Below are 26,374 nucleotides of genomic sequence, written 5' to 3'. Positions count from 1 at the left end.
GAGGGATTCTAATCTGAAGGGGGATGTAAAATACTCGTTGGATACCTCTGCCGTTTCCTCATCTCCCATGACTAATTTCTCAGTATTGCTCTCTAGAAATCAGTACTACCCTTTGAAATATGCTACAGCCCTTGTTGTGGATGTTCACCCACAGTGCTATTGGGGGAAGGAGTTTTGTGATTTTGACCAGAGGCGGTAAAATTCATCGACATTTTCCAACTCAGAATGTCGTGTGACTTAGGGGGTCACTTGTAGGTTGTGGTGTTGCCATGCATTAGCTAGCTGCCCTTGTGTGGTGGAACTGATGGCTTTGGAAGAAGCTGTTGAAGGGGGCCTTGGCAAGTTGCTGCTATGCATCTTGATGGTGGCACACATTCCTGTCATTCCGCACCAGTGGTGGAGGGATTGAAGTGTGAATCATTCAAGCAAATAGGGCAAATTCCAATCAACATGAACTCATTTCCTCCATAAAGATTTCTCTCGGTGCTCTGCACTGCTAAAAGCCACAATTTGCACTTGGAAATGTTTCAGCAAAATCTAATGACATGCCTCCGAAGAAAATAATGATTTAATACGCACCTAAGAGGCAACTTTTTCACATGGAGGGTGGTGCACATATGGAATGAGCTGCCAGAGGAAGTGGTGGAGACTAGTACAATTACAACATTTAAATGGCACCTGGGTAGGTATATGAATAGGAAGAGTTTAGAGGGAAATGTGCCAAATGCTGGAAAATAGCATTAGACTTATTTAGAACATCTGGTCAGCATGAACAAGTTGAGTCTGTTTCTGTGCTGTACATCTGTATGACTCTATGACTCAAAATGTTAACTCTGTTCTTTTCTCCACAGATACTACTGGACCTGGTGAGTTTTCTACTTTTGTTTCAGAATTCCAGCGTCCACAGCACTTTGGTCGACATTACTCATAACAAGGTCTGACATGTACAAGTGCACCAGGGAGAACTCCCCTGCTCTTTTCAGAGCCTTGCTTCAAAACTTTTCTTGCTGAACCTCAGGAAAACGCAAAATAGCAGCGGTACAGCATTCCTGCTGTATTGCAAATTGATTTAGACTGAGGTACAACCTGAACACTCAAACTTCAGAGAAGGAGAGAAAGGAGTGCCAGTGACTAAACTATGGCGGTGTGGTCTTGCAGCTTTCTCAGGGAAATGGGCACTACTGTGCCAATACATACTTTACAGTCACATTGTAACCTCGAGCTATGGGATAGCAAAGGTAGAGACTCCACAATTCCATCCAGCCCAGAACTGACTGGGAATTTCGCACTCCTGTTATCCTGGAAGGGCATGAGGCTTGATGTGAATATATTTGACCATACTATGCATGCACTCTCCTTGGTCATCAAGTTCTGGAGTGGAACACAAGCCCAAGGCTCTGGCTCATAGAAGCATTGAAATATAGAAGATAGGAGCTGGAGGAGGCCATTCAACCCTTCAAGCCTGCTATGCCATCCATCACAATCCTGGCTGATCATCCAACTCAATCGCCTAATCCTGCTTCCACCCCATAACGTTTGATCCCATTTGCCCCAAGAGCTATATCTAGTCACCCCTTGAATACATTCAATGTTATGGCATCAACTACTTCCTGTGGCAATGAATCCCACAGGCTCACCGCTCTCTGGGTGAAGAAATGTCTCCTCATCTCCATCCTAAATCATCTACCCCGAATCTTCAGGCTGTGACCCCTGGTTCTGAACAAACCCACCATCAGGAACATCTGCCCTGCATCTACCCTGGTCAGTCCTGTTAGAATTTTGTAAGTCTCTGTGAGATTCCCCCCTCCCCTCATTCATCTGAACTCCAGTGAAAATGATCTTAACCTGGTCAAACTCTCCTCCTATGTCAGACCAAAAATCCCTGGAATCAGCCTGGTGAACCTGCAGTGCTCTCCCTCGTGAGTAAGAGCATCTTTCCTCAGAAAAGGAGATCAAAACTGCACACAATATTCCAGGTGTGGCCTCACCGTGGCCCTGTAAAACTGCAGCAACACATCCCTGCTCCTGTACTCGAAAGGCAGGGACATTACCCAATGCTCCACAAGCTATCTCCCAACCAAATCATGGCTGGCACGCTATCCTGATTAAAGTGGGCAGAAAAGCAAAGAACAGGGCAGCATGTTATTTTTAAACCAGGCACCTTTGGAGGAGTGAGTCAGAAATGCTGTGTCCCTTCCCCCATAAATTTTAATATTTATTTATGGTAATCTTCAGCTTGTCAGTATTGTGCCTTCTCACGCCAACTTTGCTCTCAATGTTGGAAGCTATCCATTATTGTGTGTACAAAATACATTTTAGCTGCTTTTGCAGGAAGGCAGCCAGCTCTGTTAAGGTGTCAGCTGTGGTTCAGTCGGTCGCATGTTTGCCTCAGAGACAGAAAGTGCTGAAAGTTCAAGCCTCACTCCAGGCCACGGACAGAACGTGTCCTTCCTGGAAGATATCGAGCTGGCATTCTTAATCCAATATCTCAACAAACGGACGGAGTACGCGTTCCCGCTGCAGCCCTCACAGTGATCTAGTTGAGATAACGAAAGAACTATGCAAGCAAGGCTGGGAGAAGAAGTCAAGCTACAGATTCTAATTGAATGGTGGAACAGGTTCAAAGGGTTGAGTGACCTACCTCCTGGTCCCATCTTCGGATGACCCAGGTCTCATGTTAAAAACTGTGCAGTTCCTGGTCGAAAGCCATGGCACGTTGCAGCAAGGGCAGCTAGAACTTTATAACCTTTCTCATGTTTTACACAGCATTCTATGAGCTGAGGTGAGCAACACTGATTTGCCTACTGACATTTGTTTGACTTTTATCATCATTAACCTTTGGTTGGAACTGTAACCTGGGATATGTGGCTTACTCAATCTGGGAGAGCTGAAGTGTACAGAAAACATAGAATGGTTAGAGGACAGAAGGAGACTATTCAGCCCTGTGCCAGTTGTCCACATGTCTTAGTCCTATAAGACGTAGGAACAGAAATAGGCCATTCAGCTCATTGGGCCTGCTCCACCAGTTAATGAGATCATGGCTGATCCAATAATCCTCAACTCCACCTTCCTGCCTTTTCCCCATAATCCATGATTCCCTTACTGATTAAAAGCCTGTCTCAGTTCTACCTTCTCATTCTATCCCGGCACATTCTTCCAGTTATTACCACAAGATCCCTGGCGAGGTTCCCAATTCTATTTTATTCTATTCATTTGTGAGATGTGGGCGTTGCTGGCTGGCCAGCATTTCTCGCCAATTCCTAGTTGCCCTTGAGAAGGTGGTGGTGAGCTGCCTTCTTGAACCACTGCAGTCCTCCTGCTGTGGGTTGACCCACAATACTATTAGGGAGGGAATTCCAGGATTTTGACCTAGCAACTGTGAAGGAGCAGCAATATATTTCCAAGTCAGGACGGTGAGTGGCTTGGAGGGGAACTTGGAGGTGGTGGTGTTACCATATGTCTGATGCCCTTGTCCCTCTGGATGGAAGTGGTTGTGGATTTGGAAGGTGCTGTCTGAGGACCTTTGGTGAATTTCTGCAGCGCATCTTGTAGCTAGGACACACTGCTGCTACTGACCGTCGGTGACAGAGGAAGTGGATGCTTGTGGATGTAGTGCTAATCAAGCGGGCTGCTTTGTCCTGGATGGTGTCCAGAAGAAACACCACCCAGGATATTATGTTCCTTACAGAATACCCACTGTTAAAGCTCCTGGGTGGGGAGGGATGAACCAGATCCTCTTTTTTATCATTTGCCCACTCCCTCACTTGTTGGCAACAATGTTCAGCTGGATTTCATCCCTTACCGGTGTCTTTCTCCAGACCCAAAAGAGCTTATGTTTAAAATGTAGTCAATTTAACCATGTATTAACAAAGAGTGAGTTCATTAATTCCTAAACATTAGAAGAATTAGCAATAAAACGCACAGGTTAATAAGAGGAGGTGAGGCTAAAAGAATAAAAATTAAAAGTTTTGCAGAAATAGTCTCATAATTGTTTGTAAAGAGTGGATATTTAAACATCGCAGGCATTGCAGTGGAGGGCACTGGTGTTGTGGATGTTAATAGTGGACTAATCTACTTCATGGTCCTTCGTTTTGCAAGTTGGTTGAGGTTCTGTTGTTCCAATCTTTTCAACTGTGATTCCAGCACTCAGGCTAGGAGCGAATCCTTTTTGTTGCAGTGTTTCCTTATCCCTGGTTTGTAGCACTGAGGTGAGAGATGTCCTTCACCTGCAACAAACAGGGACCTGAGATTGGGTTAATTCTTTGACTCTGATCTTCACAGTACATGAATGCTTCAGTCCACACTGGGACATGAGAGAACATTTACAGCCACTAGCAGCCTTGCATCAAACTGAAACTTACTTTAAAACCCCCGTCCTGGTGTTTTCTTCAAAGCGAGACACATGAAATTGGTCTGCAGTTTGGGATGTAACATTGGTGTTGAGCAGGGGTTTGTCGAGTCACAGGGTCAGACAGTGTGGAAATTAACCCTTCAGCCCAACTCTTCCCTGCTGACCAAGTTTCCCAAACTAAGCTAGTCCCACTTGCCTACATTTGGCCCATATCCCACCGAACCTTTCCCAACCATCCAAATGTCTTTTAAATGTTTCAATTGTACCAGCATCCACCACTTCCTCTGGTAGTTCATTCCACATACGAACGACTCTCTGTGTGAAAAAGTTGTCCCTCAGGTCCCTTTTAAACCTTTCTCTTCTTACCTTAAAAATATGCCCCATAGTTTTTAACTCCCCCATCCTCGAGGAAAGACATTGGCTATTCAATGCCACCTATGATTTTATAAACATCTATAGAATCACCCCTCAACCCTTGACGCACCAGTGGAAAAAGTCCCAACTTATCCTTATAACTCAAACCCTCCATTCACAGCAACGTCCGAGTCATTTTTTTCTGAGCCCTCTCCAATAGGGCAACCAGAACTATATACCAACAACGGCCTTATTATCATCCTGTACACCCTCAACATGTTGTCCCAATTCCTATACTCAATGGTCTGAACAACGAAGCCCAATACAATTGATTGTCAGCTTCTAGTTATCTTCGTCTAACAATAGATCATAATGCAGTCTGTCGGAAGTTTCTTCAACACTTTTAGGTGTTACATTACGTTTGTCTCACTCTTGCTCCAGACAGGCTGTTAATTTACATCCACTACCATTTTTGAAAGTATCAACCATTTTCGAAAATACCATGTTTTGGAACTGAGGGCTAGAAACGTCTTCAGTATTTTGGGATAACAAGGCGTGGAGCTGGATAAACAGAGCAGGCCAAGTAGCATCAGAGGAGCAGGAAAGCTGACCTTTCGGGTCAGGACCCATCTTCAGAAAATCTAGACCCGAAAGGTCAGCTTTCCTGCTCCCCTGATGCTGCTGGGCCTGCTGTGCTCATCCACCGCTACACCTTGTTATCTCAGATTCTCCAGCATCGGCAGTTCTTACTATCTCTGCAGTACTTTGGGTTTCTGACTGGTCTTCGCGACTGTTTTCAAATAACCATCCAATTCCTTTTTGAATGCTTCAGTTACTTTGGGTTTCTGACTGGTCTTCGCGACTGTTTTCAAATAACCATCCAATTCCTTTTTGAATGCTTCAGTTCAGTTTGATTCCACCACCACACTCTCTGGCAGTGTGTTCTAAATCTGGTGTCCATTCTGATATTAAGAAGCTAACTGCTCATCCTGCAATCTCCTTACATCATGCATAAAGTATAAAGGCATTGGGAATGGGCTACACACACACACTATCAGACCTCAGCATTAATTTCAGCCACCAGACAAAAGAAAGAAGTGCATTTATATAGTGTCTTCCTCACTGAAAGATACTCAGAAGAAAATCGCAGCCAATAAAGCATTAGTTTGGAAATATAGTCACTGTTGAAAAGTAGGAATAGGTCTCATGAACAGCAATGTTAATGCTTAGTCAATGCTGATACTGGCTGGTTAATCTTCTGAGGGATAAATATGGGCCAGAACATCAGTGAGAGCTCCCCACCAAATAACATCATGCAATCTATTGCACGTACACAAAATGTGGAGGATTGGAATTGTGGGAGATATAGCAGTTTGGATCGGAAATTAGCTTGCTGAAAGAAGACAGAGGGTGGTAGTTGATGGGAAATGTTCATCCTGGAGACCAGTTACTAGTGGTGTACTACAAGGGTCGGTATTGGGTCCACTGCTGTTTGTCATTTTTATAAATGACCTGGATGAGGGCGTAGAAGGATGGGTTAGTAAATTTGCAGACAACACTAAGGTCGGTGGAGTTGTGGATAGTGACGAAGGATGCTGTAGGTTGCAGAGAGACATAGATAAGCTGCAGAGCTGGGCTGAGAGGTGGCAAATGGAGTTTAATGCAGACAAGTGTGAGGTGATGTACTTCGGTAGGAGTAACCAGAAGGCAAAGTACAGGGCTAATGGTAAGATTCTTAGTAGTGTAGATGAGCAGAGAGATCTCAGTGTCCATGTACACAGATCCTTGAAAGTTGCCATCCAGGTTGACAGGGCTGTTAAGAAGGCATACAGTGTTTTAGCTTTTATTAATAGAGGGATCGAGTTCCGGAACCAAGAGGTTATGCTGCAGCTGTACAAAAGTCTGGTGCGGCTGCACTTGGAGTATTGTGTACAGTTCTGGTCACTGCATTATAAGAAGGATGTGGAAGCTTTGGAAAGGGTGCAGAGGAGATTTACTAGGATGTTGCCTGGTATGGAGGGAAGGTCTTATGAGGAAAGGCTGAGGGACTTGAGGCTGTTTCATTAGAGAGAAGAAGGTTGAGAGGTGACTTAATTGAAACATATAAAATAATGAGAGGGTTAGATAGGGTGGATAGGGAGAGCCTTTTTCATAGGATGGTGACGGCAAGCACGAGGGGGCATAGCTTTAAATTGAGGGGTGAAAGATATAGGACAGATGTCAGAGGTAGTTTCTTTACTCAGAGAGTAGTAAGGGAATGGAACGCTTTGCCTGCAACGGTAGTAGATTCGCCAACTTTAGGTACATTTAAGTGGTCATTGGATAAGCATATGGACGTGCATGGAATAGCGTAGGTTAGATGGGCTTGAGATCAGTATGACAGGTCAGCACAACATCGAGGGCCGAAGGGCCTGTACTGTGCTGTAATTTTCTATGTTCTATGTTCTATGTTCTATACCTGAGAGGGCATTGAGACTCAATTTAAAACCTTACCTTCAGACAGGCACCTCCAGAAGTGCAGCACACTATCTTTATGAGTTGAGGCATGGACTTTTGATCAGGGCAGTTATGTTGGAGCTGTACAGAACTTCCGATAGCCCCAGCTGGAGTGCTGGTTCTAGTTACTATAGGCTGGATGTATTTGCACTGGAGAGGGTGCAAATGTGTTTCACCAGGATGTTGCCTGGGGTGGAGCATTTCAGATCTGAAGAGAGGTTGGATAAGTTTGGGCTGTTTTCACTGGAGCGGAGAAGGTTGAGGGGGAGACCCGATTGTGGTTGTTATAACTTGGGAAACCCTACCAGAAAAGAGCTTCGTTTATTGCTGAATCCCCAAAATAGAGTCAATGCTTGTGGGGCACCTCGGCTAGTCCCAGCCTGGGACATACCAATCCCTGAGTCCACTCTATAAGGCGCTCAGGTAGTGAGTTCCAGCCATTGCCTGTTGCCAAGGAAACTCATACTCAATGAGCTCCACAGGGAAGTTAATTAGTGCTTTCCAATGGGCCAGGAGGTTTAGAGGAGAAACTTTTGTCAGCCAGAGATGGTGAGGGTCTGCAGTGCTCACCTGGATGGGTATTTGAGGCAGAAAACAACACTTGGATTAGCCCTTGAAGTATTATATTATCCAAGGCTGTGGGCCTCATGCGAAAAAGTGGGACTAGAGGAGGAAGTAAGGTCATTTCAGCAATACAGACTTGATGGGCCAAAAGGCCTCTTCCATACTGTAGGATTCAATAATTCCTTGGAGTTACACCACAGAAGGTCTGCAGTACTTCACTGGAGCATCAGTCTGGATTTTAACCTTAAGTTTCTTGAGAGAGATTTGAATGAGCAGACCAATGCCAATTTCTTGCCAATTTACTATCATAACTAATTATCAATTAATTATCATCGGCATCTGCTGCTGGTTCTTAAATAAAAAGTCCCTGATCGTCTGGCCTGCCAGTACTTTCTGTTACTTTGCATTAGTTTCTGATTAGATACTGTCCTTGATCACTTTTATTAACCACAAATTGTTTACCCTTCTCATCGAGTCCTTCGTTTTGGCTGGAATAAAATTTTGGTCAGCATAATATCTACAGTTTTCCACTGCTCATCCACCTACTGTGCTCTTTGGCTATTTCCCCGGCTCATTTTAGACAGTCCTTCATATCACTGCAGTTGCCATTATTTAAGTCGAGGTCAGTAGTTTGAGACTCACGTTTCTCTGCCTTAAACTGAATTTGAAATTCTCCTATGTTGTGACCATTACTACCGAGAGGATCTTTAGCTGCTTTGCTAGTCCTGCCTGTGTTGTTGGTGTTTATGTAAACCACAAAAACTGGGTCCTTCTCCTCTCACTCTGAGTTTCACTCCAGCCAGAGGGAATGTCTTGAGCCGAGACAACAGGTAGGCAACACAGCTTTCAGACCTGTCTTTCTTTGCTGCAGAGAATAGCATCTATTCCCTCAAATATACAATTCCCAATTACTACTATCGATGTATTCTCTTCCTACTTGAAAAGCACTCCAGGTAGCAGTGTGTTGGTCATCCTCCCTCCTTTTAAACCACCCAGCTACAACAGGAGCAAGAACCTCAGACCAATTGGACAATGGTCATGGCTGATGCTACTCCGAAAGTGAATTGTGGGCCCTCTTACCTTCTTCACCCCTGGCCACAACCATCTTGGCCTGACCATGGATCAGACATGATGCAATAATGCAAAACGGTATAACTGCCTCCTGAAACTCAGTGTCCGAATACCTCTCCACTGCTCACACCCCACACCCAAAACAAAACCATGCCCTACATTTGCACGTCAGGCTCCAGCTCATCAACTCTGAGGTGAAGTTACAGGAGCAGCCAACACTCGCTTTATTATAACAGCCTCCATGAGCTTCCATATACTTCAGCTGCAACACATCACCTGTCTAGCTATCTCTGTTCAAGTTAAATTATTTCAATGTTAAATGCTCTATAAGTTAATTTGCTAACTGTCCTTATTGGTAAAAGGATTTCCTGATTTAAACCAATCAGCCAATCAAAGGATATACAGTTGGGCCCTGCATAGTAATTAGATATGATTTATTAGAATCATCACAGAATCCCTACAGTGTCGAAACAGGTCATGCAGCCCAATAAGTACACACCACCCCTCCGACGAGCATCCCACCTAGTTCCAGTCCCCTACCCCTGCATTTCCCATGGCCAATCCACCTAATGTACACACTTTTGGGCACTATGGGCAATTTAGCAAGGCCAATCCACCTATCCTGCACATCTTTGGACTGTGGACAGAAACCAGAGCATCTGGAGGAAACCCATGTGTTGTAGAATAGCAAGACCCAGCAGTTCAGGTACATAGATAACAAAGTGTGAAGCTGGATGAACACAGCAGAGATGATGAAGGGTCTAGGCCCGAAACATCAGCTTTTGTGCTCCTGAGATGCTGTTTGGCCTGCTATGTTCATCCAGCTTCACACTTTGTTATCTTGATTCTCCGGCATCTGCAGTTCCCATTATCTCAGTTCAGGTACATAGTTGTTTGAAAGTCGCATCACAGTTAGACTGGATAGTTAATAAGGCATTTAGCACGGTTGCCCTCATTGCTCAAGCCTTTGAATGTGGAGGTTGTACAGAAAATTGGCAAAGCCACTTTGGGAATACTGTGATAACAAGGTGTAGAACTGGACGAACATAGCAGGCCAAGCAGCATCAGAGGAGCAGAAAAGCTGATGTTTCAGGCCTTGATACTTCTTCAAAAATTGTACTATGCACAGTTCTGGTCACCCTGCTATAGAAAGGATATTATTACATTGTAGAGGGCTCAGAAAGGATTTACCAGGATATTGCCAGGACTGAAGAGTTAGAGTTACAAGAATAAGCTGGATAGCCTGGGGCTTTTTCACTGGAGTGTAGGAGGTTGAGGGGTGACTTCATAGAGGGGTTTCTAAAATTGTGATGGCCATAGATAGGGTGACTAGCAAAGTTCTTTTTCATAGGGTGGGGGTATTCAAAACTAGGGAACATAGTTTTGAGGTGAGAGGGGAAATATTTAAAAGGGGCCTGAGGGGCAACTTTTTCACACAGAGCGTGGTTCATATGTAGAATGAATTGCCAGAGGAAGTCGAGCTGCAGGTATAGTTACAACATTTTTAAAAGACATTCTGGACCAGAATACAAACAGGAAAGCTTTAGAGGGATATAGGCCAAATTCAATCAATTGGGACTAGTTGAGTTTGGGAAACTTGGTCAGCATGGACAAGTTGGACCAAAGAGTCTGTTTCCATGCTGTATGACTCTACGACTCCATGACTCTAAACAGCTACCAATCATTTACCGGTGTTGCTGTAATGTCAAAGTTCAGCTCTGACAAATACAACCAGGTTGAAGGCACTCTCTACCATTGGTTTTAATCTCCTGCCACCCTTTCTAAGGCAGGCCCTCTCTTCACGTTAGAACATTGAGCATAGAGCCAGTCAGCTCAGGAACAGGCCCTTCAGCCCACCTTGTCTGCACCAACCATGATGCCATTCTAAACTAATCCCACCTGCCTCCATAACCCTGCATTCCCTGCCTGTCCAAGTGTCTGTCTAATCGCCTCTTAAACTTTGCTATCATATCTGCTTCTACCACTTCCCCTGGCAGCTCACTTCAAACGCCTTTTCTTTTACTCACTCATGAAATGCAGGAATCACTGACTGGCCCAACATTTAATGCCCATCCCTAGTTGCACTTGAGAAGGGGCTGGCGAGCTGATTTCTTAGTCAGTGTGCAGTAGGTGGACCCACAATGCCATTTAGGAAGGAATTCCGTGAATTTTGACCCAGCGACAGTGAGGCGTGCCAAGAGGTGAGTGGCTTTTCCTTATTCATTCAAGGGGATGAGGGCATCACTGGTCAGGCCAGCATTTATTGCCCATCCCCAATTACCCAAAGCCAACCACATTGCTGTGATTTTGGAGTCACATGAGGCCTAAACCAGATTGAAAGAATCTACCCCAGGTGGCTGATTTGCCCCCAAGGGCATAAGTGAGCCAGATGGGATTTCTGACAATCAACTCTTAATTCCAGATATTTACTGAATTCAAATTCGGCCATCTGTCATAGCAGAATTTGAACTCAGGCCCATAAGAATGTTAACTAAAGTTCTGGATTAACACTCCGGCAATAATGTCATTCGGCTGTTGTCTCCCCATTACCGTCCCCACATATCTGCTGCCCTTGTCGTTCAAGGTGGAGGGGGTCATGCATTCAGAAGGTGCTGTGTAAAGATCTTTGGAGACTTTCTGCAGTGCATGTTGCCAATTGTACGAACTGCTGCTACTGACCATCGGTGATGGAGGGAGTGGATGCTTGCGGATGCAGTGCCAAACAAGTGGCTGCTTTGTCCTGAATGGTGTCAAGCTTCTTGTGTTGCTGGAGCTGCATTCATCCAGGCAAGTGAGGAGTATTCTAACACATTCCTGATTTGTCTTCTCGATGGTAGACAGGCTTTGGGGAGTCAAGCGGTGAGTTACTCCCTGCAAGATTCCTCGCATCTGACCTGGCATTTAGCCACAGTACTTATATGACTATAGATATTTCGTGTCTGGACCCTTCTTCAGACTATCTCTGTAACAACTTATATGACTATGTTCGGTTTCTGCTTAATAGTGTTGATAGTAATTAAATTCAAATTCCACTCGCTACCTAGGTGGGATATGATTTCACATGCCCCAAATAGTAATCTCAGGTTTGGGATTACTAGACCAGTGACATGAGCACTATGTCGCCATGTCTCCCTGCAATCCTTTGTAGGTTGTTGGAGGGAAGGAAAACCAAACAATGATTTGGAAAAGTCAAGTCTCCATTTACAATGAGCCTTGATATCAAGGGAGAGAAATTTTCTCTGCGTGTTTTTGACTTAACAAATGGCAGGTGTTGTGCTGTACATTGACGGCTAGAATATTCCCTCTCTTTGATGCAGGATGTTTTGACAGTAAAAGATTAATGAGTGTTTTGTGGTCACTGTGAATGATAACCTAAGGGCATTCACCAGAGTCTGATGCGATCAATATTTATATTACCCTGTATGGAGGGTTTACTCGAACACTCAGAACCACAATAAGGTCCAATAAGATTATATCCAAGGAGGTAATTGATAGAGACTGTGAAATGTGAAATAAAACAAAAAAACACTGCAACTTTTTGGCCAGTTGGCAGCATCTGTAGGGAGCGAAATGGAGTGAACGCTTCAGGTCACTGAAAAATGTTTATTATAACCCTGATGTTGACCTCCTGATATCCTGGTCGATATTGACCCATCACCCACAATCACTGAAACAGAAAATTTGGCCATTGTTTCATTGCTGTCCACAAGAGCATATAAATTGATTACAGAACTTTAAAATTTTGTTCACAGGATGTAGCAGTTGCTGGCAGGATCAGAAGTTATTGCCTGGCCTTAAGTGCCCTGATGGTGGGGGGTGTGGTTTTACAGTGGACAACATTGTTGTGGGTCTGGGGTCTCATGTAGGCCACACCAGGCATATATTGTTGTTCTTACAGTGTCACTGGTTCAAATTACTGGAATTCCCTCCCCAGCAACATTGTCGGTCTGCCTACAATACATGGATAGGCGCAGTTCAAGAAGTCAGCTCACCACCACTTCTAAAGGGAAACTAGGAATAGGCAATATGTCTCATGGCTGAATTTTTTTAAAAAACTGGAGTCACACATAGGCCAAATGAGGTAAAGATAACATATTTCCTTCTCTAAAAAACATTAGTGAATCAGGTGCTGTCAAAGAGACTGTGATAAGTTGCAACACTGCATCTGGTAAATGGTACGCCCTGCTATGACAGGTTGGATGTCAAAAACATTTGATGCTTCCAAATGCAACATTATGAGCATAGAACATAGAACAATACAGCATAGGAACAGTCACTTTATCCCACCACATCTGTGCTGATGAATTGATTTAACATCTGAACATCTGTCAACATCTGAATGTTACCTCACAACAGAACAAATAAGAGTTGCCTGCTTAATAAAAGTTCAAAAATAAAAAAAATCAAGGAAATATTTTAAAGCAGAATACAAGGTTAACGGAAAGGTTCTTGGCAGTGTGGAGGAGCAGAGGGATCTTGGGGTTCATGCCCACAGTTCCCTGAAAGCTGCCACCCAGGTGGATGGAGTTGTTAAGAAGGCGTACGGTGTGTTAGCTTTCATTAATAAAGGGATTGAGTTCAAGAGCCGTGAAGTTATGCTCCAGCTATACAAAAGCCTGGTTCAGCCACATGTGGAGTATTGTGTCGCGTTCTGGTCGCCTCATTACAGGAAAGATGTGGAAGCGTTGGAAAAGGTGCAGAGGATATTTACCAGGATGATGCCTGGAATGGAGGGGAGGTCTTACAAGGAGAGGTTGAGAGAGCTAGGGCTTTTCTCTTTAGAACGACGAAGGATGAAAGGTGACTTGATAGAGGTGTACAAAATGATCAGAGGTATAGATAGAGTGGACAGCCAGAGACTTTTTCCTAGGGTGGAGGTAGCTATTACGCGGAGGCATAGTTTTAAAGTGAGTGGAGGTAGATATGGGGGAAATGTGAGAGGTAGGTTCTTTACTCAGAGTGGTAGGGGCGTGGAATGCATTGCTGGAGAGGGTAGCGGAGTCGGCCACATTAGGGGCATTTAAGCGGCTATTAGATAGGCACATGGATGATAGTATAAGGTAGAGGTAGAGGTTAGGTAGAATTTAGGTTTAGGGGAAAAGTTCAGCACAGCATCGTGGAACAAAGGGCCTGTACTGTGCTGTACAGTTCTATGTTCTATGTTCTGTGTTCTACGTTCTACTGTACAACTCGCATGCTCTTCCTCTAAACGTTTCTCACTGTATAGACATTGATTGACAGGATTATACAGAAACAAGACCAGGTTGAATCTGAGGATTTGGGGATTTAAATGTGCATGTAGGCTTTTTGTCCCCTTGAGAACATGTTAACTCAGTAATCATTACAGCACAGAAGGAGGGCATTCAATCCATCACATCTATGCCAGCTCTCTGGGATGTATTCTAGTCATTCCCATACCCCACCCCAGTCTACTCTTGGCTCCTGCGAGTCTGTTTCCCCCAAATTCATTTCCAATTTCGTATTGGAATCATTCACCTCGTTGACAGCTGGTTCTTGGTGGTTACCAATTGCTGCATACGCTAATTGTTTTTTTCAGCATTTCTCCCCGAAACCCCTGATCAAAATGTTAAATCTATGTAGGCTGGTCTTTGCACAATCAGCCAATGGGAACAGGGTTGTTCTGTTGTTTTTGTCTAAACCTCTCATTGTCTTGTACACCTCAATCAAATCTCACTACAATCTCTGTTGCTCCAAGGAGAACTGCCACTCCCCCACCCCAGTTCTCTGATCTAACCTTGTAACTAAGCTCCCTCATCCCTGAAGGCATTCTGCTAAATCTCCTCCATGGGTCTTCAAAGAGGCTCACGCACTTCCTGAAGTGCAGTTATCCAAACTGGTCATGGTTACCGTAGTCGTGGTCTGATCAAAGTTACGCGAAGCTTTAGCATAACTACCCTGTCTTTGTACGTTTTAAAAATTCATTCTTGGGATATGGGCATCGTTGGCTGGGCCAGCATTTATTGCCATTCCCTAACTGCCCTGGAGAAAATGTTCTGCCTTTTTCTGAGCTACTGCAATCCTAGGGGTACATCCCCAATGCCGTAAGGGAGGGAATTCCAGGACTTTGACCCAGCAACACTGAAAGCACGGTAATCACTTTCCAAGTCATGATGGTGTGTGGCTTGGTGGGGCACTTGGAGATGATGGAGTTCCCTGATATCTGTTCCGCTTCAAGATATCAGTGGTTATGGGCATGGAAGGTGCCATTGGAGAAGTCTTAGTGAGTTTCTGTGGCGCATCTTGTAGTTGGTACTCACTGCCCCTACTGGGCATCAGAGGTGAAGGAACTGAATGTTAAGGATAGTGGATGTAGTGCTAATCAAGATAGCTGCTTTGTCCTGGATGGTTTTGTTTCTTGAGTGTTGTTGGAGCTGCACTCAACTTGATTGTGTTCCATCACACTCCTCACTTGTGCCTTACAGATAGTAGACTAGCTTTGGAGAGTCAGGAGGTAAGTTACTCGCTGCAGAATTCCTAGCTTCTGATGTGCTTTTGCGGCCACTGTGTTTATGTGGCCAGTCCAGTCGAAACCCCCAAGATGTTGATAGTGGAGGATTCAGTGAATGTAAAGCTATTGAGATTCAGATGCAATCGTTAGATTTGTGTTAGAGGTGATCATTGCCTAGCACATTTGTGGTGGGAATGTTATTTGCCACTTGCTAACCCAAGCCTGTATTTGTCCAGGCCTTAATGCACACGGACTGCTTCATTATCTGAGTCACAAAGGGCACTAAATATTGTGCAATTATCAGTGAACATCCCCACCGCATGATGGAAGGTCAATACATCTATTTATGAAGCTTAAGATCCCATTTGTTTTGCTATCTATTGTCTCAATATATCTTGTGCCTTCAAAGATCAATGTGCATGCATCACTGTCATGCACACTCTTTGGCGCTATACCAATTAAACCAAAATACCTATCCCCATATTTTGGCTAAAATTCATTTGTGTATTGAACTCCGTCTACAACTTTTCTGTCCATTTCACTGGCCTATCTATGCCCTATTGCAGTCAATTTTCACCATCACCAATCTGCCACATCTTTGAATTTGCTATCATTGGCAAATTTTAAAATTCTACTCTAGTTTCTAAGTAAGCCATTTTATAAAAATAACTAAATGAAACAGTGGTCCAAGGAGTGACCACTTGAATCTACTATCCTCCTGCCTGAAGAATGGTGACTAACCTTCCATTGCTCTTCTCCAAGAAAGCCATTAATTTTCCAATATTACTCATTTTCAACCTATTATCTCCAAGTATTTAAGGGTGCTGCACTTCTCGGGCTGGCCTTCAATACCACCCCACCTAGGCTCTAAGTTCTAAAATCCCTTCTGTCTCTATCTTGTTTAACACACACCTTAGCTCTTGGACAATCCTTCCAGCATTGACATCTCTTAATGTGAATCATTGTCAGATGTTGCTCGATCACAGCCCAGTGAGGTGCCTTCCAACTTTACCATGTTGGAAGCACTGGATCAATACACATTGCTATTGTTGATGCCTGGAGTCACACAAATCCCTGACAGCATTGGGTTCCAATTGCTCATTGAATTGAACCAGGTCATCAATGGGCCTGGTGTCTTCCACCTATCACTGGGATTTGGGAGTCTATAAGGGTAGTCAGTGCTCCTCCCCCATGCACTGTCCTAAGCTCATAGGCCAGTGCTAAGTCTGTGCTTTTGGTCCCTAGACTGAAATGAGCAAATTAGGAGTTTGAATTTTACTGAAATTTACACAGTAGTAATACAAGTGAACCATCAAACAAGAAGCTAATGTTCTGGGGAGACAGGGGTTCGAATCCTACAACAGTACATAATGAAATTTGAATTGAATTCAAATCAGGAACGGTGAATAACTAAGTCGTGTTGACTGTCACAAAAAGCTGGTTCACTAATCTGCCATCCTAACCTGGTCTGGTAACATATGGGGGAAAACTCCAGACCCACAACCAAATGATTCCCTCAGTTGCCCTCTGAACAACTCAGGATGAGCAATAAATGCTGACCAAGCAAACAGCACCCACATCCCACTAAGGCATTTTGTTTAAAAACTGAAGCAGTCAGCATAATCTCTAAACAGGTCCAGTCAAAGCTTTTCAGCACATTCAGGTGATCCCAAAATACAAGGTTGTGCCCAATTCAAAACCAGGAGTATGAGCCACATGCAAAAAAAAAGGGAAAATGGACCAGCCTGGTCAAAATCCAGAACAAACCAGGGATTATGGTACAATTTCCTAAAACAGGGAGGGGAAATGCTCTAAACAGGGAATGTGCCAAACCAGAAAATGAAACAAAAATTGGAAACAGGAGCTGAGGATTATCAGAGCAGAATCAATGGGTTGAATGGTCTTCTTCTGCTCCGACATTATATGGTCTTATTGATGTAACTCTCCAAACACACATGCGGCTAATGGTTATTCACAACTGTGATCATGTACAATTCCAGTCTTGCCAACTCCATCTAGACACAAGGAATTCAGAAGGTGTTTTTGTTCATTCCAATAGTTCGCACAAAAGACAACATTTGCCAAGTTTATTTTTTTTTAAAAAAAAACAGAAACACAATCACATCTGTAATGTATTTCAGTCGTTTCCCAGTACAACTTTGATCGTCTTACAAGTTAGGACCCTTTTTTTTGAAAGCTACGTTATGAAAAAAAGATGATGGAACATATGGGATCAGTCGCCGTTTTGAGGCGGTGAGGACATTTCACGAGATCCACTGCCACTCAGCATCCGTCGCTGGGACTGTAGCAACGTTGGTGTGTACAAGGGTCAATTCTCTGCAAGGTCATGGGAGGTGGAGGGGGGTGAGGGGGATGGGGCGGTTTCTCCGCAGATATACCACCCCTGCGTAACGCGAGCCGAACGAACAAAACTTTTACAATAGGTATTGTTTGTTTGGCTCGGCGTCAGGCAGGGATAGAGTTCGCTCGGTTGCTCGAGACGCTTCCAGGAGAGGGGATAAACGTCCAGCTATGAACAGCGAGAGAGCGAGGCGAGGGAATCGTTCAGTCTCCCGGAGATCCTTCCATCCGCCTTCTACAGGATCTGTAACCTATCCTGACCCACCACTGTCCGGGGTCACTGAAGTCTTCCTTTTCCTGACGTGGCTTTTGTAGAGGGAGGGCAGAGAGGTGGGGGTAGACCGAATGCCCCTGTTTGATCACAATCCTTTTAACTACACAGAGAGAGAGAGAGAAGAATTTAGGTTTGCTTTCTTCTGAAACGAGGCAAGATGCCCCGAAGTATATTGTTTAAAACCAGTTTCAAAATTTCAGTGTTTTTATGCATTCCCCCTCTTTCTCACCTTCCCCAGAAAACAAAACTGCCTTTGAGCCTTCACATTACGGAAATTATCCTGATGCAAATTGAAAGGGAAGGGCTGAGATGATTACAATCGATCTGGTTCGAATCCAGGTGCAGACACGGAACCAAATGGGCAATTTTCAGAAACTAATTTCAGAAAAGAAAAATTGAAAGTTAGGTACACACTTTAGACGATTAAAGTAACAGCCTTAAAGAGGCGCTCGACCCATGAATTGTGTCAGAGCGATCACAAATCTTCAACCGTTGACTGAGTTTCAATAACATCAAGAAATGTTATTGCAACAATTTTATTCGAGAGACTCAGGGACAGATTCCATATCCTGTTCCCTCAACTCATTTCATTTAAAATATCTGCTCTGAAACTGACTCGTCCTCAATTCTTTCAGAACTTTATCTTTTAATTATAAAAAATGACCCCACCCATTCGAAATAAAATTGGTTTGTTTACAGATGGTGGTATATTGTTCCGGAGATGTTTAATATTTATATAATACACACCCACACATCCCGGAAATAGCACTCTTTTCAATTTAATGGCAAGTCGCCGGGGACATTCAGCTGTTTTTTCCCCCTCAAAATGCCTTCCCACATTGTTAGCAAGTCTCAAATTCTGCAGCGAACTTTCTCTAAGAAGCTAATAGAAATCCAGTCGATGCAAAGGATGTCGAGAGAGAGAGAGAGAGAGAGAGATTGCAAAAGCAACACGCTTCAGATTTCCAATAGCTGCAAAAATAAAACATGAAAAGGCAGATCAAAATACTTGTCCGATGAGGAGGTGTTTGTCCCACAGATGCTGCCTAACTCGGTGTTTTATTTTCCAGCCTTAGAAGAAAAGGAGGGGGGAGGGCGGAGGTTAATTTATAAATGTCGACTTGCTTTTCCAAAGTATTGTTTAGCTTTGAAATTGCACGAATGCAACCCCAAAAAAGTTATTTAGCATTGGAATTGCACGCAAACAATCCAAAAAGAAAGTATTTCATATAAGATTGCCAGAATGCAACCCACAAAATATTATTTGGCGTTGAAATTACACGCACACAATCTAAAAGAAAAGTATTTTACATTAAAGTTGCCAGCATGCAACCCACGGAATATTATTTGGCATTGAAATTGCACGCATGCAAACCAAACATATTTTGTTGCACTGAAATTAAAATCAACCTTACCCCGATTGCAAATTGCAAATTGCAAATTGCACGCCACCCCCCCCTCGAATTTGCGAAGTTCCAGAGACGACAGACGGCACTTACCTGCATTCTAAGTGACACGTAGGCAAGTGATCTTGCAGGTAGCGTTCAAACCGAGCTCACCTGCGCTGGGAAACCGGTCACGCAAAGGCCACGGGGACTGGCTTCGTCTGAGAGTCCAGCCGCCCCTTATAAAGCAGCGCCCCCCCCTTCCCACTCCCACCCCCTAGCGGTTTATCACTGGCGAAGAGACAAAAGGAGTGTCAGAGACTGGATTTCACTGGCATCTGTGCTGGAGAGCAGTTCCTGAGAGGTGCACCTGTCAGGCTCTGAGATTAAATATTGACACTACCAGCAGGTTATTAGCGCTCATTAGCCTTTCTTTTGGTCGGGGGGGGGGTGGTGTGGGGAGAGAGAGAATCTCTATATGCAAAACCCGAACCACCGCTGCAGAAGATGGGAGGGAGCTGGTTAATATTGGAACTTGCTCTGACGATAGAACTTGACGAGTGATTGTCTAAGTGCGAGGTAAGTTGTAACGGCAGGAACACGTCCCCGAGAGCACCTGCCCATTTCCACAGCGGGAAGGTGGCGGAGAGACTGAGGGAGAAGCAGGATGCGAAGGTCTGAGAGGAAAGCACAGGGCGATGCGGGCAACTTAGGCGAGACTGGGAGCCTTAGAGGGAGAGAATAAAGGAAGTGAGAGGGTCAAACGTTATTGCCAAGGAAGGTACATGTTAAACAGACCATGAGTTTGTTACATTGGCAGAGTCCCCCTATATCCTTAAACTCATCTTTAATGCTTCTTTCCCCAGTTATTTTGTTCAATTTATTTACTGTATACTTGGGCATTAATTGCTGTACGCACTAATCTTTAAACTTCAACTCCCTTTTGTCTACGTCGTTTTGCAAGCTCTCTGCTTTCATTTATCCCTTGAGAGTTCCCTTATGGGATCTTGCTGCGTACATTTTCCACAGTTGTGTTGCCCCCTCGTGCTCAGTCAGAGGCATGATCTAAAGGCAGAAGCTTTCCTGCTCCTAAGATGCTGCTTGGCCTGCTGTGTTCATCCTGCTCCACACCTTGTTACCTTCCCTGCTTCTGCCTTTTCAAATCTCTACCTCATCAGTATCTATCGCAATGGAAACGTCACTGCACCAGTAATCCAGAGGACCTGTCCCATGTTCAAAACAGACGTGGGTTCAAATCCCATCAGAGCAGATGGTGGAATTTAAATTCAATGAACAAATCTGGTCATTCATTGTTGTAAAAATTCAAGGGTTCTTGGGCTAGCTTTCCCATATCTGAGCCAAGAGGTTCAAGTCCCATCCACTGCAGTAGGGTTTAATAACATTTGAACAGATTAACCACAAAACATTGAAAAACCCATCTGGTTCCCTAATGTAAGATAGGAAAGGAAACTGCCATCCTTACATCGTCTGGCCGACGTGTGATTCCACACCCACAGCATTGTGGTTGGCTCTCAACTACCCTCTGAAATAGCTAAACAAGCCACTCTCCCTCCACTACTGATACACTGCTGTTTCCGTAAGTATCCTATCTAGACGATGCATTGCAGAAGTTCATCAACGATCCCTGACAACACCTTCCCGACCCATGACCACTTGCATGTGGAAGGAGAAGGGCAGCGGACATATGGGAATAACATCCCCCCGCAAGCCGCACACCACCCTAACTCAGAAATGTATCCCCATTCCTTCATTGTTGCCAGGTCGAGATCCAGGAAATCCTTTCCCAATGGAACTGCGGGTGTCCCTGCACCTCCACACAGTACAGCGGTTCAAGAAGGCAGCTCAGTACCACATTCTCAGAAGCACTTAATTGATGGGCAGTGAATGTTGGCCCAGCCAGCAACACCCACATCCCATAGACGAATGTTGAAAAAAAAGTTGAGCTTTTAATATTCTGAAGAATAATCATGCCGGTGTTAAATCATTACCTCTGCTTCTCTCTTCACAGATGCTGCCTGGCCTGCTGAGTTTCTCCAGCTGCACTTACTGTTTTAATTACAGTTCCAAAAATCTGCGAGTTGCCGAAATGAAAAATAAATGCTTACCTTGCCAGCAACATCCACATCCCGAGACTGAATATTTCAGCAATATTTGGTATAACGACACCCAATATTTGATGTCAGCTGCATGCTAGACATAAAGGAACCTGATTTTACAGGTAGATACTGGTATATCTCCCCTTGGCTGAGCCTTGCCTTCTACAGTAAATATTTATAGAGGAGCAGTTCAGTGTCATTTAGCTAAAGTTGAATTCTGATTTAACTAACAATATTGGATCACTGGAATCAGGTTGGGAAAAGAAAGGTAGTAAAATTATTAAATGTGTCTGACCATCTGTTCAAATGATTTGAAGAACAGAATACTGTAAAAATTGAGAAGTTTTGGGCACTGTTTCACTAGTGTCTAAGTCAGTTGGACAAGTCGCCATTTTGTCAGAAAATTGTGGGGTGGTTTCAAATGCGATGGCTAGTGCTGACTGCCACTGTACTGAGCTGAGGTGGAACTTTTTGTCTGCAAATGAATGGTGGTGTTTTGAAGAACTCAGTGGCATTTTACCCCGGCCAATATTTAACCGACTGATATCTCTACAATACAAATTATGTGGTCGTTGATCACGATGCTGTTTGGGGGTAGGACAGTGTGTAAATTGCTCACTGCGTTTCCTGGACTTCCACACATCCTACACTTCAGAGTTATGTCACTGGATGCAAATTGCCTGTGTGAGCTCACCAAAGGGATGAGGTAATTTCAATTCGTCCAGGTTCACAGCGCCCCTCCAAACTCTCCAGTTTGGACATCCTCCCCTTTAACTGGTGAGCCGACCTTTCTATCTCTTGAATTTTTTCCTAAACACCCCCTTGTGCTTTCCTATGTGTCGTACTTGCCTCAAGAGCCTTGAGAAATATCTGAATCCCTGTGAATCTGGCACCCAGTCATTTTGTCTATTTGCATTTGAGATAGTTTTTCCAACCTTCTTAGAACATAAGAAATAGGAACGGACACAGGATATTTGCCCCCTCTAGCTTGTTCTGCCATTCAATAGGATCTCCTCCTATCCTCGAGTTCTCTACTTTTTAAACTCTAATTGGGTTTTACACTCCTCTTCAAGGGAAAATATCTTTGCAGCAACCAATGTCTCTCACCACCCTGACATGAAAATATATCACCATTTCTTCAGTGTCACTGCGTCAAAATCCTGGAACTCCCTCCCCAACAACTGTCGGCAGCACGGTGGCTCAGTGGTTACAACTGCTGCCTCACAGCATCAAGGTCCCAGGTTCAATTCCACCTTTGGGCAACAGTCGGTGGGGGGAGGGGTTGCATATCCTCCCCATATCTGCGTGGGTTTCCTCCATTTTCCTGTCATAGCCAAAGATATGCAGGTTTTCATTGAGTTATAGATTCCCTACAGTGTGGAAACAGGCCATTCAGCCTATTGAGTCCACACCAGCCCTTTGAGGAGCGACCCACCCCGACACCATCCCTACATTTCCCATCCCCAACACTGTTAGGTGGATTGGCCAATCCTGAATTACCCCATAATGTCCAGGGATGGATAGGTTAAGTGGATTAGACTTGGGAAATGCAGGGTTACAGGGAGAGGGTGGAATTGGGATGCACTTTGGAGGGTCAGAATGGATTCTAACAGTCTGCTTCAATACAGTAGGGATTCTATAGACATTGTGAGTCTACCACCTGCGAATACACTGCAGCAGTTCAAGAAGGCAGCTCACCACCACCTTCTGAAGGCTAACTGGGAATGTGCAATAAATTCTGGCCCAGCCAGTGATGCTCACATCCCGTGAATGAATTAAAAATAATGCCATCAACTCCAACAGATGTTGGGTTAACCTGCTCAATTCTTCCACATAAGACAAACCCATTCATCTCAGGAATCATTCAAGTGAACTTTGCCTAACCTGCTGCTATTCAACCAAAAATTGACAGAGAATGGAACTGCTCCAGATGTGGCCCACCTAGGAGCCTGTACTTAAAAGGGCAACAGAAAGTTACAGGGCTAGTGGGTAATAGCAACTGGTGCGGGATTGGTTGGATAGCTCTTCCAATGGGATAATACAGGTACATGGGGCTGAATAGCCTGTTTGATTCTGCAACAAGCTGCACTCCTCTCATTTCTGTCCCTCTCTCCATCTACCTATCAGTACTTGTTTTTAATTGAGATTTCTAATCTGAAAAATATAATCAAATAACTGTGTTTGCTGAAAATCAGAAACAAAAACAAATTTCTGGAGAAGTTGGCAGCGTCTGTGGAGAGAAAACAGAGGTAACATTTCAGCTCCAGTTACCCTTCTTCAGAGTTTTCTAATCTGTTCATTGTAATTACATTTTTGACACACAAGCTGAGCGATGGGAGAACCGAACTCTCTGTTTTTGCTTCTCTCTGCCCATTGTTCCATTCGCCCAATTACAGCAACCTGCATTTCCAGGTCAGATTACAAGAAGATCAGTTGTAAAAGGTCAAGAGCAGGTTGAAGCTACCTCTGCAATACTGAGGATATGCTGCACTGTAGGATGTGTTGTCTTTCAGGAGTGACATTAAACTGAAGTCATGCTGCTCTCTTAGGTGAGCGTGAAAGATTTCATAGCACAAAGAAATTCTCCCTAGTGTCCAGCTCACTGGTTACCATTTAGACAATTTAAATAATACATCGCATTGTATTATTTTGGGACCTTGTGGTTTGTGGATTGGCTGCCCTGTTTCCAAAATCATGAGCAAGACTGTGCTTCAAATGAATCTGGCTATAAACCACTTTGAGATTTTGAAAGATGGCGTAAAAAGGTAAATTCATTCTTAACACTTCCTCTGTTCGAGCGAATGTACTCAGAAACAAAGAAATCTTGCTCAATCTGTGTACACCTGTACTTCAGCCTCACAACGAGCATTATGTGTAATTCTGGGCAGCTGAAGATGCGTAATGTTAATGCATAATAATAATGAAAGCATACACCTGGTAGAGTGACACATCAACAACAAATTGTATTTCTAACGCACCTTTTACTGTGTTATGTTTCACAGTCAGTATGCCCTGAAGGGACATGTGTATGATGTCATCTCTGTATCATTGCATGTGACTAAGGGCATACTGACTGTGAGGGCATAAAACTCTCCTTCTCCATCATACCTCTGATCATTTGAAGCATGACACTCCCCTGTGAGCATGCTGTTCTGTTGTAAGATAAGAGCTTAATATCAGTCCAGACACTTAAGTGCCTCAGGAGTGTGATTTTTTGTGCATAATAGTTCATTGTAATAAATGTCCATTAGTCAGTACCACTACACCCTCATTCATTTGCTTAGATTACAGAGGATAACACAAGCAATGCCGCATAACAGGAAATACCCTGCCAACTCACACCTTCAGTGAAATGCCCCAAAGTGCTACACTGGAGCTTATCAGGACTAATTTCATGTTCAGTCACAGAGAAGATTTCCTTGCATTGGTAGCTGTTCAGTGAAGGTTCAATGGGCTGATCCCTGGGCTGAAGGGCTTATTTTATGAGAAAAGGTTAAGCAGGCTGGGCCTATAGTCAGTGAATTTAGATACATGAGAGGTGATCTTAATGAAGATGACAAGATTCTGAGGGAATGTGACAGGGCAGATGCTAATTAAATGTTCACCTTCACAAGGGAATCTAGAATGAATACAGTGCACTAAATGGAAAGGTGTGCACAAAAATCGCTCCTTTCCTCGGAAGGAGTGTTTAGAACTTGGGATAGATGAGGCAAAGGAGGAAGTATTAACTCTTCTGTGGGGGGAGCAGTCCCATCGGAATGCTGACAGGATAGGAAAGAGGAAGACCAGTTTGGGGATGGATGGACTCAGCAGAGATTCCAGAGGATGATCCACTGAATGGTGGAGGCTGGGGCGGGGTGTGGAAGTTGATGAGAAGGGGGCGGGCCTGGCACAGTTTGGGATGGAAGGGAAGGGGTGAGAGCAGAGGTGCGTGAAATTCACTGATCAGTGGAGAGGCCATCATGAGAAGAGGGGAGAGAAATCCTTGGCTAAAGAGAAAAGAAGTGTCAGTGCAGAAGATTGCAGGAGAGATAGAGAATCTGGGAGAATGGGATAGAGATGAAAAGGCAGATAATTACTGCCCTCATTATCTTGTTAGAAAGGATAGGACGCCGCATTATAGTCCAACAGGTTTATTCAGAATCACAAGCTTTTGGAGTGCTGCCCCTTTGGAGCAGTGCTCCAAAAGCTTATGATTTCAAATAAACCTGTTGGACTGTAGCCCGGTGTCATGTCCCTACTAACAAGATAATGAGGGCTCCCTCAAAGTTGCCACCAAGTTGTTAAGAAAGCATATTGTGTTTTGGCTTTCATTAACAGGGCGATCGAGTTTAAGAGCAGCGAGGTTATGCTGCAGCTCTACGAAACCCCGGTGAGACCACACTTGGAATACTGTGTCCAGTTCTGGTCGCCCTATTATAGGAAAGATGTGGAGGCTTTGGAGAGGGTGCAAAGGAGGTTTACCAGGATGCTGCCTGGACTGGAGGGCTTGTCTTACGAGGAGAGGTTGACTGAGCTCGGACTTTTCTCACTGGAGAGAAGGAGGAAGAGAGGTGACCTGATCGAGGTGTACAAGGTAATGAGAGGTATGGATAGAGTCGATAGCCAGAGACTTTTCCCCGGGGCAGGATTGACTGCCACGAGGGTCATAGTTTTAAGGTGTTAGGAGGAAGGTATAGAGGAGACGTCAGAGGGAGGTTCTTCACCCAGAGAGTTGTGAGCACATGGAATACTTTGCCAGTGGTAGTCGTGGAAGCAGAGTCATTAGTGACATTTAAGCGACTGCTGGACATGCACATGGACAGCAGTGAATTGAGGGGAATGTAGGTTAGGCTATTTTATTTTTGGATTATGATTATTCCATGGCACAACATCGTGGGCCGAAGGGCCTGTACTGTGCTGTACTTTTCTATGTTCTGTAACTTGGTGTCG

At 44.2% G+C, this 26,374-nt stretch overlaps 1 protein-coding gene and 1 long non-coding RNA gene across 2 annotated transcripts in view; both read right to left on the bottom strand.

Annotated features, from left to right (window-relative positions):
• The window catches only part of LOC125454259 (beta-crystallin A2), a 127,384-nt gene extending 124,627 nt beyond the window's left edge, over window positions 1–2,757 (bottom strand). Inside the window, exon 1 of the mRNA XM_048534847.2 lies at window positions 2,642–2,757. The gene's annotated coding sequence lies outside the window, so the exon portion shown is untranslated. The remainder of the gene's footprint in view (window positions 1–2,641) is intronic.
• Window positions 2,758–17,391: 14,634 nt separating this feature from the next.
• On the bottom strand, window positions 17,392–19,533 carry LOC125454452 (uncharacterized). Its single transcript, XR_007247996.1, has 3 exons — window positions 19,440–19,533; window positions 18,170–18,315; window positions 17,392–18,040 (listed from the first exon to the last, which is right to left on the bottom strand). It is a non-coding gene; the product is annotated as an uncharacterized LOC125454452 (long non-coding RNA).
• Between the last annotated feature and the right edge of the window lie 6,841 nt (window positions 19,534–26,374).

The sequence above is a fragment of the Stegostoma tigrinum genome, chromosome 7 (genome assembly GCF_030684315.1).
Source record: "Stegostoma tigrinum isolate sSteTig4 chromosome 7, sSteTig4.hap1, whole genome shotgun sequence".
Taxonomy (NCBI): Eukaryota; Metazoa; Chordata; class Chondrichthyes; order Orectolobiformes; family Stegostomatidae; genus Stegostoma; species Stegostoma tigrinum.
The sequence above is the reverse complement of the archived record's forward strand: the minus strand, read 5'-3'. Positions and strand labels throughout refer to the sequence as shown.